The 22769-nt window shown below is 36.1% G+C and overlaps 1 protein-coding gene and 1 long non-coding RNA gene across 8 annotated transcripts in view; both read left to right on the plus strand.

Annotated features, from left to right (window-relative positions):
• Positions 1 to 22769, plus strand: part of LRBA (LPS responsive beige-like anchor protein) — a 712651-nt gene that overhangs the window by 423321 nt on the left and 266561 nt on the right. The window lies entirely within an intron of this gene.
• Positions 13817 to 18390, plus strand: LOC146400919 (uncharacterized). Its single transcript, XR_014812829.1, has 2 exons — positions 13817 to 17169; positions 17979 to 18390. It is a non-coding gene; the product is annotated as an uncharacterized LOC146400919 (long non-coding RNA).

Here is a 22769-nt window from a genome sequence, read left to right on the forward strand (position 1 = left end):
ATTAAAATATCTATAAGAAGCACCAACTGTCAAGATTATACTCTCCACTGTATAAGAAGCACTGTCAGGATTATACTATCCACATTGTTATTAAAAGTCAAAGTAAAACCACATTCTCTTTCATTCTCTGTCAAATGATCTAAATTTTTTCAAAACTCCTAAGTATCATAGAAATTGTTTCTAAGCTATTAATTATTATTCTGGAATCAGCCTGGAGAATAATTAGTAATTGAGCGCATTCTTCGAGTAGTTACCTCTTAATTTTAAATGGTCAATCATACTGCTAAAACAAGTTTTTTAAAAAAATTTCTTTCACAAAATAGCTTAAAAAAACAGCAACAAAAGCCAAACCTTGTAATCATTTTGATTGGTAACCCAAGGGTATTGTTCTCATTTGAACAGTTTGAGCTTAATGTTCTGTCAGGTCAAAGCGGTGCCTTTAACTTTGCATGGTAAGCCTCAAATTGTACTGAAAAACAAATGCTTTTATGTACTTTTGGATGTTGTATGGATTACTTTGGATAATGTATCTGATTAGTGATATTTACACCTTTACTAGTCTAATTGCTGTATAATTTAGTAGACTGAGAAAATTACGATAGATGTTTGGTTTCTCCCGAGTTTGGTACCAACTGTATATATGAGTTCTTTTTCAAACTGTGCATGATCTAATATCAACAGTGTTCAATGATAAAGCAAAGAACTTGTACTCAGGAAAATGGAAGTTAGCAGCTTTTAGCCTGACTGCAGTGCAAATACTGTTGTATTAATGAGCTAGGATACGGAATGTTAAGGTAATCCAAGTTAATTCAGCAAATATTTTTCAGAAGGTATTTCATTAAATTTACCATACTTTCACTTACGCTGGTATATGTCTTGGCTTTACCAAGAAGTCATTTAGCTTTTTCTCACTTTAGATGTACACATTTTTGAGTTGTAGCAATCACATTCCTTTATTCCTGTGATGTAGTTAAACAGTTGTTCTGGAAAGTTGGAACAAAGAAGATTCTGTTTTGTCTGTCTTCTCGCTTGCCTTCCTTTTTTTAACACTCTGAACCTGTTATTGTATACTGTAAGAATTTTGATTTCGGTTTGACTCAGTTCCATTCAGAACATCGAATTTTATGCTTTAAAGAAATGTGGTATTCTTTGTTTAGTAAGATACACTACCGACTCACACATACAGTATGTTTCTTGGGATCTCAGAGCCATCCCTGCTCCCATGTCTACTTTCCCTTGTGGTCAGTGCCAGACATTTAGGAAGTAGATGATTGAGATTAGGGGTGCGGATGATGCCAGTACTGAGCTGTACTTAGTTCGAAACGTACGACTTGGCATTACATTCTGTATTTCTTTCAGGCCCTATGAGACATTTTGTGGGCCTGTGTTTAAAATGATCCGTTAAGTATATCGTAGATACGTTTTTGTTAAACTTTAGGAAAAGCTAGCCCTTTTATTAAACATTTTAGTTTCTTTTGAAATTCCGCAGCACTCCATCTCTATCATTCTTCATAGTAGTAATTTGGCATCCATCTTGTGCTGAGATTACAGGAACTTTTTAATAGACTTTGTGTTATTTTTAATGAAAATTTTTTTTTTAAACATCTCGCCTGTTCTCTTAAACATTGTGAATTAGAGTAAAAGTGATGTGCTGAGAGGTTTCTCTGATTCCTGGTAGTGGTTAAATAACAACAACAAAAATCCTTCATTGGCTCTAATCTACGAATAGATGACATCTGTGTAGTATAAATTAAATAATATTCGATGATCTAAGGAATGGAAACTTCTCCTCTAACCATCTGAAATAAAGCTAGGATATAAAACAGCTGTCTTGGCCTATGTATATCAAGGTTCTGCCAGTCTGTTTCTTTTCTGAATTTTCCTTTCTCTCTCCTCTTATTATCTTTGGATCCTAAAGAGTCACTCTTATTTTCTGACTGGTTTTGTCTGTAGACAAAACCTGGGTTAGTAGGTTTAAATTAGCCCAGATAGAGTGAAAAATCTTTGATCTATGGCTATGACTGTTTCCAAATGATTTGCTTGCTGGGACCAGACACTATCCATGCCCTTTCACTTTGCTATCAGATAGGTGCACACAAAGGACCTGAAAGGCTACCAGATGCACAGTTAATCATCATATTAGATAAGTAAAGGGCTCTAACCATACTTAATTACATCTTCTACTTCTCATAGTTATTTTCTCTATAGTACCTTGTTGGTTAAATGCTCTACAGAGCTGATCTTTTCTGCAAATTAGTCAAAACTTTCCATAAATTGTAGCATCAATTAAAAGTGAATGACATGAAGCTATGTATTTCTTTTTTAAAAATATATGCTTGCTGCTGACACATAGCTTACCTGGATAGATAAGATACAGGGAGACAGTGTGTTAGTATTAAAGAGCATTAGTCTAGGGGACAAAAAGCCCTGAATTTTTATCCTGGCTTGGCTACAAACTGTGTGAGTGACCCTGATCAGGTCACTATGTCTTCTCACGATTTTCTCAATCCTTAAGTGAGGGGATAGATGAGAAGTGTTTCCTACCTCTGCAGATAGGTACGAAAATCTGTAATTTCCTACAGTAGCATGATGAAAATTGTTGTGTATATCTTCATGAGTCGATTTTAAATCAGAAGTCATTCAGCACAAATTTAGAATTTCAGTGCGGTTTCAATATAGAAATATGAACATTTTCAACAGGAAAAAATCATAGAAAAGAATAAATTTACAAATTGTTATGTTCCATATTTTAGGCTCCTGAGAAAAAGGCGAATTATAGGTTGGAGAGAGTTGTGATGGACGACTCATTGGCAACCTGGAATAAGTTCTAAGAGCATACTCATTATTGCTTGGTAGCAGTTGGATCATAAAAATATGAAAATGAAACAGGCTGCGTGTTCTTGTGTATTCAGGAAAAGAGTATGTGTTTAAAACTGTAGGCACGGTTGGCAGTTGTGGGGTTTTTGTTTCTTTTTTTCTCAAATCATCGAATTGCCTTTCAGTGTTTCTGATATTTTCATTAAGATTAGCCATTCCATAAATATTAGTTCTTGACGCCAAATGAAGTTCAAGTTCACAATTAACTGAAAATAAAAGGAACGTTTGGTCTTTAGAGAAATGACGTTGCTTTAAGCACTGTAATATTACCATATTCCTGTTGTGTTAAAAGAGAGACCCAAGCAGGGAAATGGTTTTCAAAACGTGAGTCACTAAAGTAAGTAAAGTTTCATACTACTTTCTCATGCTTTTCACTTGTTCGCATCAGAAGATCTGACAAGCATAAAAGTGTTAACATCTTTTATTTTACAGATGTTCTTAGTTTTCCCTTGAACTATAAAGGATGCTGTATCAGACAGAGTAGCTCGGTAGGAAATAATTTCAACACCTCCCTTCACTTATGCGATAGCTTATTATTTGTCTGAGCTTGTGGATATTTTTGGAGGGAGGGAAGCGAGACAGGAAAAGACATATTGAGATCTAATTGTTCTCATTTTGAGATATAGATCAGTCACTCTGTCTGCTGTGTTATACATTCTGTCTAAGATAGCATTTCAGTGGGCATAGTTGAGTTATTTTTACGTCTCTGTCGTGTTGTTTGGAAGTCCCTCCTTAATGCAGTAGAAATGCCAGGTGGCCACCAAGAGAGTTGTTGATGTCCACACTGTGGGTTTGCAAAGTGCAATCCTAAAAGACTAAGAGAGGAGAAATGCAATGCTATTTGTGAATTTATGTTTTATCTCACTTCACTTGAAAATTTATGAGTAGCGTGGCTTAAGGGTGCTGGGGTTGTGTGTTTCAGGGCTTGCCCCTACTGATAACACCCTTGTTGGCGTGAAAGTGCAATGCAAATTATGACAGTTACAACCTTCTGTTTTGTTTAACCTGTCAGTAGATTTCCTGGCTCAGTGCTGAGGGCAATGGTGTGTTCAGCTAGTCCATATTCACCTAAACTTAAAAGGTCAGGTTTCTACAGGCAAGCCTAGTCAAAGCCTAATTGATGAGGAGGGCAGAGAGACAGAATTTACTGTTCTGTTGGCTAGTTTCATATCGTTAGGTTGTCCTGAAAGCATCAGGCAGTCACAGCCCCTTTCATGTAAGTGCTGACCCTAGACAGGAGCTGACAATCAAAGGAGGCAGCCACAGGAACCAGTGCAAGTAGGCTATTGATTTTTCAGTTAGGTCTAAGTAGTTTGTAGTATGGGTAATGGGTGACAGAGGCAGGTATGTCATTATCAATGAGCTCCAGAACAGTAGCGACAACCCTCTCTCATATTTCCTTCAGCACTGACACTATGCATCCAGAGCCGGTCAATAAATCGCCCAACCTTTAACTGACAAGTGACTTGGAGGTTTAGGTTGAGGGGTGGAAGTTATAGAGCTAAACTTCTCTACTTGAACACGTACTGGGTCTAGCAATAGAGTCAGTAATTAGAGTGTCGTAAGTTTTTGAAGTTTGGTTTTGGAAAAGTCTGTGCAATTTCGAAAGTCAGAGTTTACTTTTAAGGTGTTGATCACTTAAGACACATATTTACTTAGTTAAATAAAGAATTGAGCTAATCATTTGTAAAGATACTCTGTGTCATTAAGTTAGGTTATCATTGTATATCTTTGCTTTTAACTTAGACTAGATCCTTATTTAATCACAGTATCCCTCAATTTATAAAAGTTGAGCAGTTGGAAATTGCCTCTTGAAATCCTTTGTAATTCCTAATCTCTTCCTAAATATTTTAACTGCAGACCAATTTTAAGTAGAAAGAAACTTGAACCATTTGTTAAGTGTGATGTGTTAGCTACAAAGCAGTTGCTATTTGACCTTCAAATTTGTTTTATATCGTTTTCACAATAAAATAATCAGGAATTGAACATTTAATGATTAAATTTTGATAAGTTATGGTTGCTTCTGATTTTAGTTTTAAAAGCATCTTATATGGATATTTCATTTAAAGATAGATATAGCTCATATTCACATAAACACAAAAGTGCAACAAGTTTTGATGAAAAGTACACATGTTCTACAAGGGATGTGAAATAATTGAGAAATATTTAAAATTTAAACCAGTCTCTTATTTTGTTACAAAATGGAATAGAAAGAGAATATTTACAGCTAGAAGTGGGAGTTTGGGTTGTACCAGGATCCTTGCAAACTATCACATGCTTACATTTTTTGAAAACTTTAAACAAATTGAAATAAAACAGAAAAGTAAATGTTTTTTAAAACTTCCTTAAATAACTTATCGTTGTGATATCTTGTTTAACACTGTGATATTGTACAGAACCAGAGTTTAGGTCTGTAGCATCATCTAGCTGTGGAGTACCCTACGTGACCACATGAATCATTTGTCCAATGCAACTGAAAATTCCATTCCCCTCTTCCTTTTTTTTTCTTAAGCTAACCAGCAGGTTAATACATACTGAAGGTATGGATGCTTAAATGTTTTAAGTATGCAGTGACACGTCTGTGTGAAAACCCATCTTCCTTTTGAAGAAAGAAGAGAATACAAATTTGAAATATAGTGAAAGAGAGCTGCTACTGAAATACTATCATCTTCATTTTGAAAACACTTTGGGATTGTGTAAATAAAATGCAGAGAAATTTTATTCAGATCTTTTGCTTTAGTCACTTTTTGAGACTTACAGATTCTTGAAGCAAGATTCCTTTTAGAATGTTTTTTCCCCCCTGCTTATTAATCATTCACTTAACTGTGTTTTTCTATTGGACTAGATAAAATGGTTAAGTGAGTCTTGTAATCTTATGCTAGAGGTACAGTTTCTTTTGCTGCCTTTGGAATCTTTCCTGAATACAGTGTTGTTGTTTTTTTTTCGTTCAGGAATTAAAAAAGAGGGGGGCAAATTAAATTTTCATGAAAGAAAATCCTAATCAGCAGTGACAGTGTAAGAGAAAGATGATTGCCACTTGGTCATTGTGGAGAGGCACTTAGATTTGGTGTCAGTGCTTCTGTTAATGATGACTAATGTCTTTCTTGGAGCAAGTGCATGCTCCAACATACTGCTACAGCCCAGAGAAAGAGGGCTCCGCAGCAGGCACCACTCAGCAGAAGCATTGGGTGTCCTAAACAAAGGCTTATTAATGCAATCAGCTTGACAGTTTCTATTATTAGAAATATGCAAACATAATTCTAGGGCATTTATCAACACGTTCTAAGCTTTTTCATGCCCAGTATTAAGAGCTTTATTTTTAAATTAAAATACAGAGAAATCAGGCAGTGTTAATAAGGTGTGCCCCCTGCTTTGTTATTTACAAGAATGGGCACATACATCTCCACTGCACAGAATCACTTGTATTAAGAAAGTTTTAACAAGAGACAAACAGGCAGCAGATTTTTTTTTTCATATTGCATTGCTATGTCCCAAATAAACGCTTTAAAGTTACAAAACGAGGCTGAATGACTCAAAAGATCTTTTTAGATCTTTTAATCTTAAATATACTGCTTACCGAATGAAGATGACATGTGTTATTTCTTCAGTTTCTCCCCAAAGTGTAAGACCTTTCAGAAGGGCATTTGCAATGCTTGTCATATTTTTTCATATACATCTTATTGGCCTGACATGTCTTGAAAACCATGAGAACACAGATGTCATTGCATTCAGACAACACTAATTACTCTGGGATTTTTGCAGCCTCGGTGCCTGCATGTAACTGTCGATTATGATTGTTCATGCAGCCTACAGTGGGGACACTTTGCACATGAAAATAGTGAGACACAAAAATTGTGAGACAGGCCTTTTAGTCCCCTATTGTTCTCCAGTACAACTTGGAAGAAAAAAAAATTCCTGACACATCAATTTCATTCAGTATTTTGCATTTGAACCAGGTTTTGGCAACCCTTCCCTTTATAAAGTAAGTGTGTTATATTTTAGTGTTCAGTGAAATCTATTATTCGTCTGTTCTTTAACCTTCTTGTACAATCCTCTCCATTACTTTGTCTTCAAGCTTCCTGGGAAATTTCTTTATGTAGCTTATAGTTTGAGAGAAGCTCTAATTGTGATATGAGTCTTTCGAAAGTGACAGTGCAAAACAATAAATATGTATGCTGTGTTCTTCTGCCGTGCGATTTAATGTTTAATGAGAAGCTGCAGCAAATATGGTTAGTCTCAATTTCGATAAGCGCAATCATCTTATGCTTTTAACACAGGTCAGTTCCTTTCTTTGTTTAATTTTTCTGTGTAACCTTCTGGAGTTCGGTTGATGATTCATGGTGTTTAGGTGGTTTTGAAGTATCAAAGGTCAAATGGTGGTCAGATCTGGGCCCTCACGGCCCAATGTGAAGACCAAATCCATGTTTTGATAAAAAGCATAATCTGTGTTAATCACAGATTGAAAATAAAAGCGCCAATAATGTAACTTCATGTGCTGATGAAGCAGAAATTGAAGCAGCTTGATCAAAGATGTATGATGAGATAAAACTGCAGTCTCTGCTGTACAGTTATAGTAATTATGACTAATGAACCATCCAGTCTGGATGAAATGGCATGCCCACAGGGACTGTGTCCAATCAGTTGTGACTTATGCAGGCTGAACAAACCATTGATGGGGTTCCAAATCCTAGTCACAAGAAGAAGACTCTGCATTATTAATAGAACTTTCGTGAGGGTGAAATAAAGTGATTGGAAGTTACCTAAATTTTGTTAAATATGGAGTATAGTTCCTTCTCTCTTTTTATATGTTTATGTAAAATTAAACACTTACTTCTTGACCTCTGGTTTACCTCTCCTTTTTTAAACACACCGAGGTCATTGACACAGTTCTGTGACTTCCTACTTGTTCTTCTATTGTGCTACTTTTGAACACTCCCTCTCTTTCTCTGCTGTGTTTACTTTTGTCAGGGACTATCATTCACTAACCAGAAACGGGAGAGATGCCTTTGCAATGATCATAGGACGTATGAGGCATTTGTTGTGTGTGGGCACTGTTCTAAGTGCTTCACCTGTAGGAACTCAAAAATCCTCATAACTCCTTGAGGGAAGCCATATATATCATCACTGTTTTACAGATGAAGAAACTGAGATGTGGGAAGGTTGAGCAATTTGCCTAAGGTTATATGCTCTTGTAAGTGTTAGATTCCCTTGGGGTGGTTTGTTGTATTCTTCTGACCCTAAATTATTCTCACCAACCTGGATTAATTGTTTGTTGTTCCTGGTTTTCTGGCAGCTGACAAAGCTGCTAGGGTATTTTCAATCCGAGGTGTCATGTACAGGTCTAGCGTAGTTTTTCAGGTCTCTAAAGTCAAGTTATATTCAAGACCCTACATTTCTTCACTTGATATGTTTTAGGTGAGTAGAGCTTTCAGGATGGAGGTTAAGAATGTGTGCTTTTGATATGAACGTATATCTAAATGTAATATATGTGTCAATTTGATACACTCAAAATCGTAAAATCTTTATTTTTTTGGCTTTTTATTTATTTATTTATTTATTTTTAGGGCCACACCCGTGACATATGGAGGTTCTCAGGCTAGGGGTCCAATCGGAGCTGAATCCGCTGGCCTACAGCACAGCAACGAATGCCAGATCCGAGCCGTGTCTGCAACCTACACCACAGCTCATGGCAACAAAAATCATAAAATCTTCAAGTTGTAGTGGGAGTACAGTCTATTCTCTTAAAAGAAAATAGGGTACTGCTGGGAGAATAAGTTTGGTTGGTTTTCTGCTGAGATTATCTACACTGTAGTTGTTCTCATCGAACCAGGTATAGTCCTTGGTGTAATGATTTCTGACACTTGGCACCTCGCACACCACCTGCTAGACAGTAGGCATTCAGTAACTATTTGAGGAAAGAGGGAGGGAACAAGGGAAGGAAGGGTAACTTTTCAGTGATTCATTAATTTTGTCAAATACCTGCTTTAATTCTACTTCCCTCGACAGGTGTTTACTATAGGAATTGAACAAAACAGGCTGTCACATGTTATTATTCTTTAAAATCTTAAAAACTCTACCTGATCAATTTTGTTTACCCCGACCCTCAATCTGAAGTCTTTGGCTTCCTTGCCTCTGTTATGTAATGCCCTATGGAGAGCTTTCTTTGAACTGATATTCTAGTTACTATTAGTCTCAGTTTAGTATGTTTTAATCTTTGTTGTCTCCTCTATGGTGTTATCTATGTATTCCTCTCCCTTTATTACCTTACCAGTGTAAAACGTTATTGCAAGGCAGGTATTAATTATTTGGTAGCATAACCTGACAGGAACATAGTACATGCTCAATAAATACTTGTAGATTGATTGATAATGTTAGTGCCCTCCTCTAACAGGTTTCTTTCCATCACCAAGGTCAGATTTTCAGTGTGAGATTCCTAGAGGTGATGGTCTGTCTGAAAGTCTTTTAAAACTCAGTCGAAGTGAGATTTACATAAGAATGTTGAGCTCTTATTCTGTGCCAGGGGGTATACTAAGCACTTTAATTGTCTTAATCCTCTCAGTAAATCTATAATGAGTTATATCCTATTATTACCCCAATCTGTACGGAAACCAAGGCACAAAGAGATTAAATGAGTGTGTTCATTCCAAAGCTAAGGGGTAGCAAAACATTCCTTGTACATATGGTGACAGTTTATTTTAAAGCCGTCAAATTTTTATTGGTATCCTGTCAGTGCCATGCTCTTTTTGTTCTTTAATGCCCTTTCTGCACTTGGCTGTGATTGTTCTTTAAGTTCTGGTTTCCTACCACTTGAAGATATCCGTTGCATGCCTACTTACTTATCCCTGCCTTCTCAAGATCCTCTAGAGCCCTTTTCTTTCCCATTAATTTTCAAGAGGGGAATAAAACCATGGTATACTACTCTGAAATATTGTGGCTTGATCAGATAATTCAGGGAGAGGAAGAGATCCCAGGTTCATGGTTTTTTGTTTGTTTTATTTTGCTTTTTAAATTCCTGAGGGACCAAATGACAGTTGTCCTTATCCTCATGTTATGCAAGTTTTAAAAAATGGTTGCAGAGCAACCCACTAGGTAGTCTGGTTAGGAAATTTCCAAAGTAATATGTAGTAAATCATAGGAAAAATACTTGAATTTTAAATCTGGTTTTAAAGTGATTGGTAGTTACATCTGTTTGTAAAAGGGAAGCAGAGTTAATAAAATGCATATTTTATACTTAGGAAACATTGTGGCTTTTAATGAGTCTTTATATAAAGTTGAAACCACTGTGTTATCAAAGAGGAAGCAGTTTACCAAATATAGTAAGCTCTCGGAAGTAAACCGACATCAATTTCAGTTTCTCTTTGGATTTCAGCTTTTATGTGGAAGTAGATGGCATTCTGTTTCATAAGCACTGCAATACTCTCTGTGTATTTTTAAAAGTCATGTCTGTATATTTTGCTTGCAGGAATTTAGTTAGTCAAGTTCTTGCTCATTCAATAAAGGTCAATTCACATTTAGCTAAAAATTTTGTCATGGTAAATACCATTGGTATTACTGAATACATTTTAGTCTGAAGTCAATATCAGTTATTGATCTTCCTTTAACTTTTAAGATTAAAATTACCTTAAAATTTCTCCTAAGTAATTCAATTGGAAATCTTTTAGAAGAGAGTCCAATAAGATCCTAAAAAGATAACTTGTTTTGAAATGAATCTGTTTCATTTTATGCTTTATTAAATCACATTTTATTCATTCATGGTTTTTTTATACCTTTGACTCAGATATAATTCAGATATTGTAAATTAATAATCGGAACTTTTAAAAATGCCATGTGATTCTTTCTTTACACGTGTTTACAGGGGAATTGAAATGATAGATTTAGAACTTTGGTCATATTTACAGTATTTTGAAAGGTAAATTTAAAGTGAAAAATAACACAAAATTATTTCTCTTGTGATTTTACATATGTTAAGCTTATGTTATATTCGTAAAGAAAGACTTGAGGCGAAAGAATGAGCAAAAAGCAAGAACAAAGTATAGTAATAGTGGTTAACTTTTGGTAGGATTAATTTCCTTCAGTAGTGTGTTAATATTTATTTAATAAATTTATATAATTATACACATATTTTTTGAAATCTAATTTTTAGATAAGAGTTTTAAAATAACTCTTAGGTTGTATAGCTTTACCATTATTTCTTTTATATATTAAAGAAATAAGCTGGGATTCTATTATATGCACCTTATACTTTGCCATGGAAATTGCCAACTAGAATTAAGTTGAGAGTTGTCATGTAAAAAGTATATATAAAACCGTAATACAGGGAGTTCTCACTTTGGTGCTGTGGGCTAGTGATCCCAGTTGTCTCTGTGGAGACACCCTTAGATCTCCAACCTGGCACAGTGAGTAAAGGATCCATTGTTGCTACAGCTGTGGCTTAGGTAGTAGCTCTGGCTCAGATTCAATGCCTGTGCCCAGGAACTTACATATGCCACGGGGGCAGCAAAAGCAAACAAACAAACAAAACCATAATACATATGGTGCTACTCTACAGTGTTGTATGTGATCCATATAAAAAGCAGATTTCTAAGAACAATATAACACTAATATATCAGCCTTGTGATTATGTGATGCTAATTGATAAGATTTATTATTGTTGTTATTGCCAAGATAGAGGGATAAGTACAAATTCTGACTTAAATACAAGTTCATCTTAAGGTTCAAAAAGATTACCTCCAAGCAAACCTAATTCTGGGCAGCAGGGTAGTGGGAATAAATAGACATAATTTTGGACATCTCGTAGCTCTTGGTCAATAATATTTAAAGACTTTTAATGTATTGAATGCAGATAAGTTTTAAGAAAATGTAGCTTTAATGTGTATTATTATCAGTTCTGACACTTTGTGCAACTTGACTTTGTTTTCTCTGCTTCCTGTGACTTTCACACTAGCTGGTTAAGAGTTTATTTTCTCCCCCGTCCTTTAAACATTTACTGAGAACAGACAGGCAGAGGTGGGGGAGGTTGCCCACTTGTAGAGCAAATGAATATACACTTACGTTGCCATTTATCACAGCTGCCTATAGCAATGAGAGTATTTGTATAACTATACTATCATTATCTTTGCTGCTCTCTCATTCAAGTTTGCAGGTAGAGTAAATATACATACCTTCCCATGGAAAAAAATGTTAGGTTCGGATTGCAAATAGAGAAATATCCTTGGAAGACAACCAGTGAATACTCAGCAACAATGAAGAGAGCTGAGGTGAGCAGGCTGTTAAATGCTTTTTGGTAGATTTGCAGACAAGGAAAAAAGGCATTGACTAGCTTTGTGCATTTAAGGCCAGTCTTTATGCAAGAGGCAGGAAGATCAGGAGACATTGTGTGGCCGAAACCAACAGGAAAGAATTGAAAGAAGGACTAAGTGGGAAGGAGGATAGTAGAGGGTTGAGACACAGTCAGTGATGGGGAAAGTCATGAGAGCAGAGCTGTTTACTGTAATGAAGTGCAGTCAGAGGTAGGTAATAACAGAAAGTCCCCTCTGTCAAAAGGGGACTGTTGATTGAAAAAAAAAAGCACAACCTAAGAGTTGAGAATTATGATTGGTTCAGGGGACTTGCTGAGGACTTAAGCCCAGGAGGCAGCCACTCTCAGGTAGCTCTGAGGGATTACCCCGGAGAGGTGAGAGAGGACAGATACATGGGAGTTTTTGCAACAAAAAGCACATACTTGGAACATCAAAAAACAGGTATCTCAAGTTAATGACTTTAACTCTTTTCTATGCACAGGAAGATGCCAGTGTCTGGGCTCACTGCAATCATTCCTCTGATAGGCACCTTAACCACCTAGACCAGTATCCTGTTTTTCTCCACCCCGAATCCCCTCCGAGTGCACAGTCAGGAGTGGCTGCAGAGGGTCATGGCTTGATGACCACAATGTCCTTTTTTTTTTTATCAATATGATAGTAATGAGTTTTGGACCACAAAATTGTATTAAACCCTGAGCATGAATGTGGGCATTTTCTGTTGTGTGCTTTGGAGATTGGTGGTTTGTTGGTGAGAATAGTATTTGATTCCCATAATGAGTCACTTTGATTTTAGAGATTGAATTATGTATGTTATACATGCTATAAGAGAAAACAAAAATACATATAAGTTTGTAGTGCTGCTATAAAAATTAACACAAACTTAGTGGCTTGAATAATACATGTCTCACTGGGCTAAAATTAAGGTGTTAGTAGTATTACATTCCTTTCTAGAAGCTCTGGGGGGGGATTGGTTTCCTTGCCTTTTCCAGCTTCTAGAGGCCTCTCACATCCCTTGACTCGTGCTCCTTTTTCCTCATCTTCAAAGTCCACACCCACATGTTGAGTGCTTCTTAAGTCACATTATTCTGACCTGCTAACCCTTCTGCAACCCTCTTCTGCTTTGAAGGCTCCTTTTAATCACATTGGGTGCACTAGATAATCCAGGTTAATCTTATGCTAAGATTCTAGTTTATTACTAACCTAGTTCTGTCTGCAGCCTTAATTCCCATTTGCCCTATAAAGTAACACGTTCATGGGTTCCAGGAATTAGAATGTGGACATCTTTAGGAGGGAGCATAATTCTACCCACCAGAATGCATCATGGTTTAGAGATACTTCTACCTAAAGGAGTACAATGTTATTCAATCCTCCATTATTTAGAAAAAGTTCTCACCTAACCTAGTCATTCTTCACTGATTTCAGAATAACATAGTTTTATCCTATTGAGTAGATTAAAAATACAAAACTTGTGGAGTTCCCCTTGTGCAGTAGGTTAATGATCCGGCTTGTCTCTGTAGAGGCGCCAGTTGGATCCCTGGCCTGTTGCATTGACTTAAGGATCCAGCATTGCTGCACCTGTGGCGTAAGTCGCAGCTCTGCATCAGAATCCATCCCAGGCCCGGGGACCTCCATGTGCCACAGGGGTGGACGAAAAAGAAAAACAAAACATATATATATATATATATATATATATGTATATGTGTGTGTGTGTATATATATGTATACAAAATGTATAAACTTGTCACAGAATTTTCTGGAAGAATTTTACTGAGGATTACTCTTTATAAATTATTGTTGTACTTTCAGGTAGCACTTACTACTGGTAGCTCTTTTAATTACAGATGATTTGAATTATGGAAATAGACCCATATGCTAGTCTACTAAGTATCAATTTAGAGTTCTTAATGGTTGAACTAGGAAAACTGCTTTAAGGAAAGGCCAAAGGTGTGTTTGTACATGCTCAATAAATATTTATCAGTCAGTGGTACTAATGAAATCATGGTTAGAGGTCAGTTAGCATATTGGCCAGTTAGCTTATCCTTTTCCAAAGATATTCTTTATTTCGCAGGAGAAAGTATTTCTGGAGAACATTTCAAAGCCCATGTTTCACTAATGTCAGCTGAAGTTTATCAGATATATGTCATATATTTACCATATAGGAAATGTGGAACATGTTCTTTTAAAAAACTTATTTGAACATACATACCTTTAATATTTTGCCCCTTTTGTTTTCGTATTTGCTCATTCATATTCTTTCTGTGTCTCTCTCTTCTCTATGTATGTGTGTATAAATATGTATATGTATGTAAATATATTTTTCCCCTGAACCATTTGTATACATCATGCTTCTTTATCCTCAAATACCTCATTGTGTGTTTCCTAGGAATAGAAACATCATCTTATTATAACCACTATAATTAACAAATTTATGAAATTTGGCATTGTTAGAATACTTTAACATACCATCCATATTTCACTTTCATCCATTGATCAAATAATGTCCTTTAGAACACTTTTTTCCTCCAGTAAAGGATCTAGTCTAGGATTAGGTATTACATTTAATTTTTTAGTCTCCTTTAACCTGAAACATTTCCGTAGTCTTTCTTTGTCTTTGCCGACATTGACTGTTTAGAAGAATACAGTTCCTTTTTTAAAAAGGAATAATCCTCATTTGACTGTATGTACTTTTTTATGATGAAGTTCAAGTTATGCATCTAATTGGAATATTACGTAAGTGAAATTTTCTCAGAGTTTCACATCCAGAGGCATACAGTTTCTACCTGCCTTTCAATCTATGCTGATAATAGTTTTTATCAGCCTGTCAGAGTGTTGTCCAATATGTCCAGTATATTTATTATTTTCTCCTTTGCAATTAATAAACAGTCTGTAATGAGACCATGAAAATATCTTACTTCTCATCAAAATGTCCCCTGTACAGGCTAGAAGAATCATGTAGTACTAGATCAGAAAGTCTGAGATTTCAGTGTGAACTCCATGTTTCACTGCTTATAGATACAAATGGATATACACAGAAATAATTTATAGGTATGTGTCTATATAGTGGTTAGTATACTTATACGTTTTCTTTAGCTTTTTCCTCCCTAAGAAGAGCTAAAAGCAATGGAACTCCAGTAGCAATGAGCATAACCAATGCCCAGATCTTAGTTTCTAATGACAGTGTGCAATGAAAGGAACCGGAGCCCCTAGAAAAATGGCTGATCGTGAGGCTGGAGCAAAGACTGTGCAAGATGTGGCTTGAGCATGTATATTGTAGTGCCAGAAGTAAGGGGGTGCTCATGAACCCCAATATTAGGGTTATATCAGAGGGATAAGGAGCCAAAAAAGAACTCTTGGTGGCCAAAGCTGAAACAATTTGAGCAACTCCAAAATAAATTTGGATTGGATTATACCTCAAGGTATTTAAAAAAAAAAAAATCCATGCATGCATACCGATATAAATAAATTCTTGAATAAATAAGTAAGAAAGAAGAGACAAAACTGCTCTTCAGAAGAGTTCCAACTAATTTGGTAGATACTTCCTTCTAAAGAAGGTAGAGGGAGTTCCCTTTGTGGCACAGTGGGTTAATGATCCGCTTGTCTCTGTGGCTTTGCAGATTCAATCCCTGGCTCAGTGCAGTGGGTTAATCGTCTGGCACTGCTGCAGCTGTAGAGTAGGTTGCAGCTCCGGTTGGGATTCGATCCCTGGCCCTGGAAATTTCGTAGGCTGCAGGTGCAGCTAAAAAAGAAAAAATACATAAATGAAGAAGGTGGAGCATACATAACTCTACCCATTAAGTATGGACTGTACTTAGTGCCTTACTTTCAAAGAGTACAGTATGGAATAAAGAGAGGGAGGAACTCTTTAACTCAGTGGAGAGCTCTTAAACAAGTACCTGAGCCACATGATCAGGGCTGACGTCATCAGTGGTAAGCCATGTTAGTAGCATGCATCTCTGATATATGATGAGAATGGCACTATAGCTCTGGAGTTTCCTCCCCCAAATCCAAAACCCATGAAAATATCAGACAAACCCAGGTTGAAGGACCTTCTGCAAATGGTCTGGTCAGTACTTCTCAAGGCTTTTAAGGTCATCAGAATCAAGGAAGGTTTTAGACACTGTTACAGCCTAGAGGAGCCAAGGAAACATGAAGGCTAAAGATAAGGTGGTGTTTCAGTCTTGGAACAGAAAAATGGCAATAAAGGGAAACTAGTGAAATCTCATTAAATCACAGAGTTGACTTAACACTTCTTGCCTATATCAGTCTTCATAGCAATTGTTACAAAAATGATCATTTTTCAATATCAGCTCTTCTTACACATTGATCAGTTGACATTGTAATTTAACATACCATCCTTCTGCCTCACTCAGTTTTTAGAATCTATTTGTTTGCGGTATGGATTCATGAATTTCTATTGTTTTCAATACTTAGTAATTCATTAATGTTCATAATCATTTTAGTGCTCAAGTTGTTCTGTATTTGGCCAATAGAAGCCCATTTAATCTTTTTCTTATGTACTTTTAGCATGCTTCCCTTCATTTTCCTGAGCACTTTCTGACTTTATGGGATAGCAAGAGTTTCTAGGCTTCTCTTATACCTTCTTTCTTGAGCCCTGGAATCAACTATTACTCTCCAAACCCTTTGATTCCGGTGAGTGAAGACCCCTGTTAAAAACCCAAGATGTGGGCATTGGGTAAGACAGCGTGTGACACACATTCTTTCACTTGCCTCACTTTGATAATGGGGGGGGGGCGTTTTTGTGACGTTTTACTCACCTTCATATTTATTTAAAGGTTGCATATTACTTTTAGGTCTCATTTCGTTTGTGGAGTTTGAATGCCACATTGATAAAACATTGCAAGAGCACTTTGGAAGCTATATCCAATTTATACACTACAATGGTAGTAAATGTTATGATAAAACATTTACTATTTGCATTTGTATGGTGACAAAAAATGCCTTTTAAAATGTGCAAACTGGAGTTCCCGTCATGGTGCAGTGGTTAATGAATCCAACTAGGAATCATGAGGTTGCGGGTTTGATCCCTGGCCTTGCTCAGTGGATTAAGGATCTGGCATTGTCCTGAGCTGTGATGTAGGTCGTAGATGTGGCTTGGATCCCGCGTTACTGTGGCTTTGGCATAGGCCGGTGGCTATAGCTCCGAATAGACCCCTAGCCTGGGAACCTCCATATGCCGTGGGAGCTGCCCTAGAAAAGGCAAAAAGACAAAAATAAATAAATAAATAAATAAAATGTGCAAACTGTGTCATGTGTCTAGCTGCATCTTTCCAGTGTTTCTCTACAGTAATGCAGAATTTATTTTATAGGGAAAATTGTGATGCTGGTTCACGTTGAATACAGAACTCAGCAGTGAACTTTTAAGTAAATGTGTAAGTTAATAAGCTGTTCAGATCCATTATACGTATACATATCATTTATTATTCATTCCACAAAAGTTTTTGAATATCTGCGAATGTACTAGCTGTGTTTGGTGCTGAGTCTATAATGGTAAGTAAAAATAGGTATGATTTGATTCCTTATGGAGCTTTAGACATTAATTTTTTTTTTTTTTTTTTTTTTTGGTCTTTTTGTCTTTTTGCCATTTCTAGGACTGTTTCTGTGGCATATGGAGGTTCCCAGGCTAGGGGTCGAATTGGAGCTGTAGCTGCTGGCCTACACCAGAGCCACAGCAATGTGGGATCTGAGCTGAGTCTGCAGCCTACACCACAGCTCATGGCAATGCTGGATTCCTAACCCACTGAGCAAGGGCAGGGATCAAACCCGCAACCTCATGGTTCCTAGTCGGATTCGTTAACCACTGAGCCACGAAGGGAACTCCTAGACATTAATTATAACGTTTCTGAATATATCTAAACATCAAACATAGTATAGCCATTTAAAATATGATTTATTCTCAATTTTTTTTCAGTTTACTGTCACCTAGAGATAATGAGGTTTTTTTGGTGTTCCTGTTGTGACTCAGTGTTAGAACCTCACCTTGTCTCCATAAGGATGCATGCAGGCTTGATCCCTGGCCTCACTCAGTGGGTTAAAAATGCAGCATTGCCACAAACTGCAGTATAGGTCACAGATGCAGCTTGTATCCGGTGTCTCTGTGACTGTGTCATAGGCCTGTAGCTGCCGCTCTGATTCAACCCCTAGCCCAGGAAAGAAAAAAATAAAAATGAAAAAATAGAGGTAATGATTTTTAAAATTTTGTTTATTGGATATTTGGAACAAACTGTTAACTATATTGAACACATTAGAATATATATTTATTTCTGAGATCCCGTAAAATTTTGTTTTGTTAGAGTTTTTAGATCCTGTTTGCTTATTAAGATACAGTTGTCTGTAATTATTTGTATTTAATTACTTAGCTAGGTATTAGTTTAGGAACATGGATTAGCTAAAAGTGTATTATCTTTATAAAACCTGAGTATGGATTTGAATTATTATGTGGTAGTTAGGATATTACTTTTAAGGTCTTAGTGTTTTAAATACATAGCAGAATGTACAATTTGGAGGTGGATAGTGGCATTGTGATGTGTGTGTGATGGTTTTTCCTTCTAAAATAAAACAACTGAATAGTTCACCACAAAACCTAGAGTTGATGGAAGGATTTGGCGTTGGATTTTATGATAGTTGCCCTGATTTTCAGATATTTCCCCCTTGTTTAAACAGTAACTTTAGACATTTTAAGGTTCTCAGGGTCTTTTTTTTCCCATAAATAATAAATCTTTACTCAAAATATAGATTTAAATAGAATATTTAGAGTGACTTTTCTTCTAAAGTTCCTAGATGGTTGGGTGGAGTAAAATATTTCTCTACCCAACCCTCTCCCTCTTTGCTGTTGATTTCTGGATCCCCAGGCTTGAGAACAGTGTCTGGCACATAGTGGGCATTCACAAAAAAATGTTTTTGAAGGAATGAATGTGTAAATATTTTTCTTAAACCCTGGCCGTAATGTAAAAAAGCTCATTTTGCTTGCTGACCTAATAGATATAGTTTTTAAAGTGGCAATTTACATTTTTAGAAGAGTTGACATTACCTTATCCAAAGGATTATTTACATTCTTAAAAAATCTCTTTGGTAGTAGAATTTTTTGAAGAATTTAAGATATCATGGGAAAATTGAGGTTAGAGGGACTGAAGTCAGGAGTGAACCTGTAAAAAACTATTAATAATGATTATCATTAGATTTATAAAATGTTTGTTAAATAAAAGATATATCACTGTTTCGTACTTATTTAGTTATGATTGATTCTGTTTTGTTAATTTCCATTTGCCGTTCTTCATTTGCTAAAGCCGTTTTAGGATTTTTCATCTCTGTGGTTTCAATTAGATGCTTATGATGCTTGTAATTTCTCTTTTTTTTTTGCAGAAAGTGAGCAACATTGGAAGTATTCTTTCTGGTCTAATGCTTTAGCAAGCTATTAAGTTATGATTTCTGCCCTGGTTTTAGTAACTTATCTTTCTGATCTTACTTCCTGGGTTTTGCTTCCTTGCTCCAGCTCAGTACCTGAAATGCCAAGTACTTTGGATCTTTGAGATTTATTCTTTTAAAAAACTGGAATTTAGGGTACCTTCCTTTAACCAAACTACCTACCCCTATTTTCCCTCCTCCTTTCCCCCCCTCCTTTCGCCTGCCCACACCCACAGCTGTAGAGCCTTGGTTTTCTCTGAGCCATGACTGGACCTCCAAGACGTAGTTTTGTTAATGATTTAAAATGCCATTCTGGGAGTTCCCATCATGGCTCAGCGGAAATGAATCTAACTGGTATCCTTGAGGGTACAGGTTCGATCCCTGGTCTTGCTCAGTGGGTTAAGGATCTGGTGTTGCTGTGAGCTGTGTTGTAGGTCACAGACGCAGCTTAGATCTGGTATTGCCGTGGTTGTGGTGTAGGCTGTCAGCTACAGCTCTGATTCGCCCCCTAGCCTGGGACCCTCCATATGCTGTGGGTGTGTGGCCCTAAAAAGACAAAAATAAATAAAAAAATAAAATAGAATGCCACTCTGATGTATATAGCTTGTGAGATTCTTAATGTTTGACTCTAGCTTTGCCCCCAAAGTTATATCATTCTTTTCTTTATGTTGTTTTGGTTGAATATATTTATCCATATACATATTTTATATATTTAGGTATTTATTTACATATTCCTTTTGTTTTAAATATAACACAGCAGAAGATCCACTCTTATACAAAGTCTGGGTAATCTCATTGCGGAAAGCCAAGTTCATGCTAGAGTCTTTCAGTGAAAGAACTGTTTTCTACCTAAGGTTAATTGCCTCTTGCTGAGCAGCAAATAAAAGCTTGAAGTTATTAATCAGTGCCCTAGAAATATCAGTTTATTATGAATGAACACCCAAATGGACGATAACTTTGAACTCATCATAGTTTTTGGCTAACCGTTTGAAACTAAACCACTATGTGTGGAAACGCAGCTGAAGTTTCAAGAAGCGTAAATACACATGGAATTCAATTAAATACAGTATACTTTACAGTGATATTTGCATACTAACCACTGAGATTTAATTCTAACTTAACCTATTACTAAAATGGGGCAGAGGAAAATGAGTTGATTTCTTAATTTTAGAGGGTTTCCAAAATGGTGAATGTTTCTTAACTTTTATATTCTAAATATGTTTTAACAAGTAAGTCACTTTATTGGAGACTCTTGTCATAGATTCTTATTTTTCTGAATCCTTTTCTAAGTCAACAGTCATTCAGAATGAGATGTTCGGGGTTGTCAAAAATAGAACAACTGGGAGTTCCTGTCGTGGCTCAGCGGATAGCAAACCTGACTAGTATCCGTAAGGACGCAGTTCCATCCCTGGCCTCGCTCAGTGGGTTAAGGATTCAGCTTTTTTGTGCTGTGGTGTAGGTTGCAGACACAGTTCAGATCTGGCGTTGCTGTGGCTGTGGTGTAGGCTGGTGGCTACAGCTCTGATTTAACCCCTAGCCTGGGAATCTCCATATGCTGCGGGTACGGCCCTAAAAAGACCAAAAAAAAAAAAAAAAAAAAAAAAAAAAAAAGGAACAACTCAGCTACTCCTACAGTGGAACATGTGAACTCATATTATTTTTTGAAAATATAATTTATATAAGATACTTTTAGCTGTCCAATTAAAGATTGTTTCTGAAAAGCAGAATATGATAAAGTTTTGCCTTATGAAATCTTAATATAGTCACTCAACATATATTTATTAAGCCTCTATTAGTATGTATGACATATTGCTAGGAACTTTGCTCAATTTGCTGAAAATTCTGTATTGTACTAAATTACCCCCAAACTAGTTCATTTATTCTTTGTTTACACACTATGTGTTACATGGGTTCAGAGAGCCTGTGGGGGCTATGATTGCCAGGATTCATCTCTATTCTCTGACCTTGCATTTTACTACCTACTTCTGCCAGCTCATTCTTAATGCTATTAAGAATCATAACTTTCCAGGCTAGGGGTCTAATTAGAGCTGTAGCTGCTGGCGTATACCTCAGCCATAGCAACGCTGGATCCTTAAACCACTGAGTGAGCGCAGGGATCGAACCTGTGTCCTCGTGGGTAGTAGTCAGGTTTATTACCACTGAGCCACAACAGATAATCCTTTTTTTTTTTTTAAGTCGTTGCTCCATAAAAAGGCATCTTTCAGTTTCAGCAGCAGCGATCTGGGACAGACAAGTGGGTGTTCTTTAAAATAGTGGTTTGAAAACTGGTCAATTAAATTTTCACAATATTTTTAAAGTGATAAAACCCATTTTCAAGCAATACAATATTTTTAAATATGTAAAAGTGACAGAATCATCCTTAAAATGATAAAATGTTGGAAAACTAAATAAAACTGAAAAGAATTAGAAATCAGTGTAAACTGAAAAATTCACATAAGAAACACTAAAATTTTAGTTATATTTGTAATAGGGCAGGATAGCCCTGTGATCTCAGTTTTCAAAAACTGAATAGTTCTTGAAATGTTGCTACAAATATAATTATTAACTATATCTTAGAATAATACATTCATTAGAAGAATATAGTCATACGTTTAATGTATTCAAGAACAATATTCTTTAAGTATTTGTAACTGGTAAATAGCTAATTTTGATAATTTAAGGAAGTTTATTTTTGGCAGATTGACTCATGGAAAATTGAACTTTTGTGTGCAAACATTTGCAATACAGTAACAAAAAAGCTCTCACAGAGCTTACTTTCTTGGGAGCTGTGTAACCTTGGACAATTTACTTGAGCTTTTTAAGACTTAGTTTCCTCATATGTGTAAAAGAGATATAATAACATCTACCTCTTAGGGCTATTGAGAAAATAGAATGAGATAACTCATGTAATAGTGTCCGTAGAATGCCAGACACTTGGAAAGGGTTCAGTCAATGTGTAGTTATTATAAAGTTATGATGGTTCCACAACAGAGGTGAACTTTCTGAGGATTTTCTTAAAATTAACTGAACTTCTTAAGGAAACTGTTTTCAGAAGCACCATTAATTAAATCACCAACATTGATTTATTTTTATTTCCTTTTAATGAAGACTAGTAGCCTACACAAAGTAAGTCTCAACTTCCATTGGAATCTCAAATTTCTCCTAACATTT

This window comes from Sus scrofa, chromosome 8 (genome assembly GCF_054392235.1).
Source record: "Sus scrofa isolate SSC_HxYL_T2T_F1_AM1 chromosome 8, Sscrofa_HxYL_maternal_Yorkshire_Landrace_v2.0, whole genome shotgun sequence".
Taxonomy (NCBI): Eukaryota; Metazoa; Chordata; class Mammalia; order Artiodactyla; family Suidae; genus Sus; species Sus scrofa.